The 7,966-nt window shown below is 41.7% G+C and overlaps 1 pseudogene; it reads right to left on the bottom strand.

The window, feature by feature from the left end:
• Positions 1–501: 501 nt before the first annotated feature.
• On the bottom strand, positions 502–1,619 carry LOC129514074 (protein PBDC1-like; annotated as a pseudogene).
• Between the last annotated feature and the right edge of the window lie 6,347 nt (positions 1,620–7,966).

The raw sequence follows: 7,966 nt of genomic DNA, 5'->3' as shown, positions 1-7,966 counted from the left end.
ATTTTCTCTGCTCCCAGGCAGGCAGCATTTCCTCCCTGTTGGTAGTTTCTTACTGTCCTTGCTGGGGTCTCACTGAACTCCCTCTCAGCCAAGGTAGTTCTGGCTCTTCAGAGAAGACCTGGTACCTTCCCATCCGGTTTTAATTGGGCATGTCAAGGCTAGCTTTGGGTCATCCAAAGATTACTAATGTGTTTCAGTGCTCATTTTATTTTTTTACTTTTTTTAGGAACCAAAAGAAATTTATGTGTAAAATTTTTTACTTGACTAGTGGGGAGAACCAAGAAACATTATACCAAGAAACAATCAACTAAGACCCCACTAATAGTCTTTAAGCCGTTTCATGCAAAAGAATAAGCAGAGTAGCTCTTGATTATTAGGCTAGAAAGATGTCCTTCTGCAGATCTTACAATTGCACAAGGACATACACTTAACCACAGGAGTCCGTGCAGGTAGCATCTGTAGACCTAGTTGAGTCACAGCTTCTAGAGTGCTAGTCCTTGCCTACTTATATAGCTGTTTCACTACTCTTGTTCAATTCCTTGTTGGCTTCTTTCTTTTTCTTTCCCTTTGTTGGTTTTCAACTTTTTTTTTCTGTGGCTTTTTCTTCTGCTCTTCTCCTATCAGCTCCTTTCTCTCTTCCATGGTTCCCTTCTCTCTCTCTTTTTTTTTTTTTTTTTATTTATTTATGACAGTCACAGAGAGAGAAGGAGAGAGAGGCAGAAACACAGGCAGATGGAGAAGCAGGCTCCATGCACTGGGAGCCCGACGTGGGATTCGATCCCGGGTCTCCAGGATCGCGCCCTGGGCCAAAGGCAGGCGCCAAACCACTGCGCCACCCAGGGATCCCTCTTTTTTTTTTTTTTTTATCATGAACACTGGTGTAAACTTTCTTATAGCTTTCCCAGTTCAAGAAATTTCTTTTTTGGGGGGATCCCTGGGTGGCGCAGCGGTTTGGCGCCTGCCTTTGGCCCAGGGCGCGATCCTGGAGACCTGGGATCGAATCCCACGTCGGCCTCCCAGTGCATGGAGCCTGCTTCTCCCTATGCCTGTGTCTCTGCCTCTTTCTCTCTCTCTCTCTGTGACTATCATAAATAAATAAAAATTTAAAAAAAATTTTTAAAAAGAAATTTTTTATTTTATTTTATTTTTATTTTATTTTATTTATTTTTAGTTCAAGCAATTTCAGTGGCAAAAAAAATTGTATCCTGGGAGCAAAGATGGTGTTTTGCTCAATGTAGCCCAGAGAACAATCCGGTCACAGCAAAGGACCATAGTTAGTCTTCTACAATTCTGTCAAACGTTAGCAGAATGGCCTCCACTTCTCTTTAACGGATTCTGATTTGAGCTCTTCTGAGTCCAACCCATTGATCCTGAGTTTCTCAAAATTTTCTCAAAACTTGGAATAGATTTGGTCATCTACTCTGGTGAGTTTCAGGAACTTTGAGTCAATTGATGAAATCAGCTTATAGCTGATGTCAGCATGCTGCATTGCTTTGAGATGCCCAAGCCATCTCATTATCAGGATCGTTGAAGTAAAACCTGGCAAGGAGAGAAAGAGCATGTGCCACAGACACCAGTTCGCTGGAAACCAGCTCAGCAGTCCCACTAGTCAACTCCATGCTGCCACCCACAAAGTGAACGCCCATTTCCCAGAAATGACTATTTGTGTGCTCTTTCTGCAGCTGGATAGAAAGGGAGGGCTTGTTTTATTTATTTTAACCTAGTATCACTTTGGTTTAAAAAAAAAAAAAACTGTAAGCAATCACACATTTTTTTGCTTTTGCATTACCTTCCATTCCAAAGCAAAATCAGGATTTACCCAATTTTCAAGTAAAAATGGAGGCAAGAAAAAAAATTTTTTAAATGACTGACAGCTGTTTTATGCATTTCAAGTAGTATACAAAGTTTACAAATTGACCAGGGAGGGCAGCCTGAGTGGCTTGGCGGTTTAGCGCCGCCTTCAGCCCAGGGCGTGATCCTGGAGACCTGGGATCAAGTCCCACATCGGGTTCCCTGCATGGAGCCTGCTTCTCCCTCTGCCTGTGTCTCTGCCTCTCTCTCTCCCCTCTCTGTGTTTCTCATGAATAAATAAATAAAATCTTAAAAAAAAAAAAAACAAATTGACCAGGGAATCTGGGTAAAACGTGATTAAAATATGCAAAGCTAGGTCTATTCTAAATAATCATGGTTGCAAGTATGCAAAATAAATATATAGTCTCTCTATAAAAAGTTCAGACTTGGGGTGCCTGGGTGGCTCAGTCTGTTGAGGTCTGACTCTTGATTTCAGCTTGGGTCATGATCTCAGGATCATGAGATCAAGCCCCTTCTCTGGCAACATGCTCAGGGGAATCTGCTTGAGATTCTTTCTTGCCCTTTCCCTCTGCCCTTTCCCACACTCATGCGTACTCCCCCTTCTAAAATAAATAAATCTTTAAAAAATAAAAATAAAGGATGCCTGTGTGGCTCAGTGGTTGAGCGGCTGCCTTTGGCTCAGGTTGTGATCCTGGGGTCAGAGATGAGTTCCACATCAGGCTCCCCCACAGGGAGCCTGCTTCTCCCTATGCCTATGTCTCTGTGTCTCTCTGTGTGTCTCTCATGAATAAATAAATAAAATCTTTTTAAAAAATAAAAACAAATAAAAAGAAGTTCAGAGTTAAATTATCATTTCACCTATTTAACCAACAGCAGAAAATTAGTGACAAAAATACACCAATTGCTAATGTAGAGAAACTTTCAATTATTTATTTTGTACTACCAGGTTAATCTCTTCAAGTAGAGAACAAGTATTTTAGATTAAAAAATTTTTTTTACATTTTTTACATTTATTTGTTTGAGAAAGAGAAAGCAGGGGACCCCACTGAGTATGGGGCCAAGGCTCAATCTCATAACCCTGAGATCATGACCTGAGCTGAAATCCAAAGTTGGAAGCTAAACTGACAGAGCCACCCAGGCACCTCTTTTGATTTTTTATTTTTTAAAGATTTTATTTATTTATTCATGAGAGACACAGAGAGAGACACAGGCAGAGGGAGAAGCAGGCTCCATGCAGGTGCCCGATGTGGGACTCGATCCCAAATCCTGGGATCACACCCTGAGTCAAAGGCAGATGCTCAACTACTGAGCCATCCAGGCGTCCCTGATTTTGTTTTAAATAAGCAAGCCCTATGCCCAACATAGGTAAGACTCTTAACCCTGAGATCAAGAGTTGCATGCTCTACCGTCTGAGTCAAACAGGTACTCCTTTTATTAATTTTTTTTTTAAGTATGGGATTTTTTTTGGGGGGGAATTTTCTTTTTTTTATTTTTTATTTTATTTTATTATTTTATTTATTTTTTTTTGAATTTTCTTTTTTAAATGCTGAAATCTAGTGGTCATTGCCTAAAATGAGTCAGATCAATTTTGTGTTGTAGGATACTTACATCTTTGTCCCCGAAATCTATTGTCTGCCTTGTTGGCTGTTTGGCTCCAAACAAAACAAATAAACAAAAACACTGTGAAAAATACCTAAGTTAGGACAGCCCCCGTGACTCAGTGGTTGAGCCTCTGCCTTCAGCCCAGGGTGTGATCCTGGAGTCCCAGGATCAAGTCCGACGTCGGGCTCCCTGCATGGAGCCTGCTTCTCCCTCTGCCTGTGTCTCTGCCTCTTTCTCTGTGTCTTTCATGAATAAATAAAATCTTAAAAAAAATTGTCAAACTGTGGTTAAAAACTGTATTTTAAAAAGTATTATCTGTAAATCCACCTTAATGAAGTAGATTTTTTTATTAATTGATGTATTTATTTATTTGTTTGTTTATTTATTTATGATAGACATAGAGAGAGAGAAAGGCAGAGACACAGAAGCAGGGATAAGCAGGCTCCATGCTGGGAGCCCGATGTGGGACTTGATCCCGGGACTCCAGGATCACGCCCTGGGCCAAACGCAGGCGCTAAACCACTAAGCCACCCAGGGATCCCCAATGAAGTAGATTTTTAAAAAAGCCAATAGAATTTATGTTTTGATCACTTCCCCAGATTCATCAGTGATTATAAGGAGTTCCATTTCCTATTTGTGGAATGAGTGTCCTACAGAAAATACTTACTGAGCCATTGCTTTGTGCCCGACACTGCTCCAGGAGCTTTGCATGTATAAGCTATTTAACGCACCAACAATCTCATGAGATGTGGATAAACTCATGTTAGATGAGAGAACGGAGTACAGAGAGGTTACTTGCCTAAGATTCGTAAATGACATAGAGGTGATTGACCCTACATAGGCTTCAGATGGTTTTTTTTTTTTTATTTTTTATTTATTTATGATAGTCACACAGAGAGAGAGAGAGAGGCAGAGACACAGGCAGAGGGAGAAGCAGGCTCTATGCACCGGGAGCCCGACGCGGGATTCGATCCCGGGTCTCCAGGATCGCGCCCTGGGCCAAAGGCAGGCGCCAAACCGCTGCGCCACCCAGGGATCCCTTCAGATGATTTTTAGTAACTACAGTATATTATCTCCTCCTGATTGGTTTTTTTTGTTGTTGTTGTTGTTTTGTTTTTTGTTTTTTTTTTTGAGTAGGCTTGGGGCGCCTCGGTGGCTCAGTCTGGTAAGCGGCCACCTCTTGATTTCGGCTCAGGTCATGATTTCCGGGTCCTGGGACTGAGCCTCACATCAGGCTCTGCACTCAGCAGGGAGCCTGCTTGAGGACTGTCTCTCCCTATGCCCCCACCCTTGGTTAGCTTTCTCTCTCTCTCTAATAAATCTTTATTTTTTTTAAAAGACTTTATTTATTCATGAGAGAGAGAGAAAGAGAGAGAGAGGTAGAGACACAGACAGAGGGAGAAGCAGGCTCCATGCAGGAAGCCTGATGTGGGACTCAATCCTGGGCCTCCAGGATCATGCCCTGAGCTGAAGGTGGCGCTAAACCGCTGAGCCACCTGGGCTGCCCTCTAATAAATTTTTAAAAACAAAAACAAATAAGCTCCTGAAGCCCAAATAATACAATTAAAAAATGGGCAGACGACATAAACAGACATTTTCCAAAGAAGACATTCATGTGGGGTTCCTGGGTGGCTCAGTCAGTTAAGTGTCTGCCTTGGGCTCAGGTCATGGTCCCAGGGTCCTGGGATCAAGCCCCAAGTCAGGCTCCCTGCTCAGTGGAGAATCTGCTTCTCCGGCTCCCTCTGCTGTTTCCCCTGCTTGTGCTCTCTGGATTTCTCTGTCACATAAAATAAATAAAATATTAAAAAAAAAAAAAAAAAGACATCCAGGTGGCCAACAGATATGTGAAAAGATGCTCAACATCACTCATCAGGAAAATACAAATCAAAACTACAATGAGCTACACTTCACACTTCTCAGAATGGCTAAAATTAAAAACAGAAGAAACAACAAGTGTTGGTGAGGATATGGAGAAAAAGGAACACTTGTGCACTGTTGGTGGGAATGCAAACTGTTGCAGCCACTCTGAAAAACAGAATAGAGGTTCCTCAAAGAGTTAAAAATAGAACTACCCTATCATCTAGCAATCAATCACACTACTGGGTATTTACCCAAAGAATACAAAAACACTAATTCAAATGGATACATGCACTCTTATGTTTACTGTAGCATAATAAACATAATAGCCAAATTACAGAAGCAGCCAGCTCAAGTATCCATTGATTGATGAATGGATAAAGGTGCGGTATATATACATAATGGAATATTTCAGCCATCAAAAGAATGAAACCTTGCCAGTTGTAACATGGATGCAGCTAAAGAATGTAATGCTAAGCAAAGTCAGTCAGAGAAAGACAAATACCATATGATTTTACTCATATGTAGAATTTAAGAAACGAAACAACAACAAAAAAAAGACAAACCAAGAAACAGACTTAACTACAGAGAACAAATCGGTGGCTGCCAAGAGAAATGAGTGGAGAAATAAAGAGGATTAAGAGTACACTTATCGTGATGAGCACTGAGTAATGTAGCAGATTGTCTAATCACTATACACCTGAAACAAATGTAACACTACATCTTAAACACACTGGAATAAAAAAATAACTTATGGGGCACGTGGGTGGCTCAGTGGTTGAATGTCTGCCTTAGGCTCAGGTTATGATCCCAGGGTCGTGGGATTGAGTCCTGCATCAGGCTCCTTCTCCAGGGGGTCTGTTTCTCCCTCTGCCTGTGTCTCTGCCTCTCTGTGTCTCTCATGAATAAATAAAATCCTTAAAAAAATTTTTTTAGGATTAAAAAAACAGTAATTTCAGAAACCCAGCCCCAGCTCCTTTGCTTAAAAAAAAATAAACAAATAAAGGTAGGGCAATGGGGTGGCTCAGCTGGTTAAGCATCCAACTATTGTGGCTCAGGTCCTGATCTCAGGATTGTGAGATCCTGCTTTTTTCTCTCTCCCTCTCAGGGGGAAAAAAAAAATCTTAGCATTTAAGGACCTCTCCCAAAACCAGGGGTACTTGGCTGGCTCAGCCGGTGGTGTGCGACTCTCGATCTTGGGATTGTGAGTTCAAGCCCAATGCTGGGTGTAGAGAATACTTAAAAAATAAGATACCTAAAAAAAAAGAAAAAAGAAAAAAAAGAAAACCTCTCCTAAAATTAGATAGGCAAATTATGTAAGAAAAGTTAAGATTTAGTGTAATTATGTACAAACCCAATTTTTTTTAAAGATTTTATTTATTTATTCATGAGAGACACAGAGAGGCAGAGACAAAGGCAGAGGGAGAAACAGGCTCCTTATACAGGGAGCCTGATGCTGGACTCCATCCCAGATCTCCGGGATCATGACCCAAGCCAAAGGCGGATGTGCAACCACTGAGCTCTCCAGGTGCTCCACAAACCCAATTTCAACCAAAGTCAAGATTCATTCATTCAATGGATAGTCACTGAGCATCTTGCCAAGTGCTCTTGGGTACTGAAGATCTGCATATGACAAGAACTCAGAATAAGGACTTAAAATAAAATTCATTTGTAATAAAAACACCCAACATGTTATATATCTTACACACATAATTTCATTTAGTCCTTATAACAATTCTGCAAGACAGCTATGAATAGGCCCAAATGAGGACCATAAGGTTCAGAGAGAATGAGTCATCGGCCCAAGTGGCTAATGGATGAACCAGGACTATGGACCAGTCAACCTGCCAGCTGGTGCTCTTCCACTACACATGGCCTGAAGCTCCCTAACTCGACAGATGACATCATGCTTGGTTTGAAGCAGCGCCCTAGTCCCTTACAAAGATTAACTCACCTCAAAGTCTGCTCCTGGGAACACTGCTTCTGTGTAGGTCAGGGTCTTAGTTGCAAGTAAGAGAAGCCAACTTTGGTTAAACAAAAAACATATCACTGAAAAGACATTGGGTATCTCAGAGAATTTTGGGGAGGTCTAGAGAGACCAGCCTAAGACTAAACTTAGAAAAATAAATGCCCAAACTCATGTCATCAAACTGGCCTGATGAAACTGTACCATCACCAGCAAGCACCACAGAGCACCCTGCAACAGGAACAGTTTTACAGCTTTCCCACATGACCACGTCCCAAATGCAAAGGAGTCAAGGAAGTTTTCTAAGTTGTCTGGGAGAAGCAAGACTGATTTGGCTACTAACCCCCAAACCCGGCAAGAGTACTCAACAGGAGCTTGGTAGACGAGACAGAAACCATGCTAAATATCCAAATATCCACGGTGAATGCTAGTAGCTATTTCACAAAATGGCAGAGGCAGAAACAGGTTTCTCTACTGCAGGACTTCTTCAGTTTTTTTTTTTTTTTAAGGATTTTATTTATTTATTTATTCATGAGAGAGAGAGAGAGAGAGAGAGAGAGAGAGAGAGAGAAAGGCAGAGACACAAGCAGAGGGAGAAGCAGGCTCCATGCAGGGAGCCCGATGTGGGACTTGATCCCGGGTCTTCAGGATCAGGCCCTGGGCTGAAGACGGTGCTAAACCACTGAGCCACCCGGGCTACCCTCTTCAGAGTTTTGTTTTGTTTTGTTT

This window comes from Nyctereutes procyonoides, unplaced genomic scaffold, assembly GCF_905146905.1.
Source record: "Nyctereutes procyonoides isolate TBG_1078 unplaced genomic scaffold, NYPRO_anot_genome, whole genome shotgun sequence".
NCBI lineage: Eukaryota > Metazoa > Chordata > Mammalia > Carnivora > Canidae > Nyctereutes > Nyctereutes procyonoides.
This window is presented reverse-complemented; position numbering and strand designations above follow the sequence as displayed.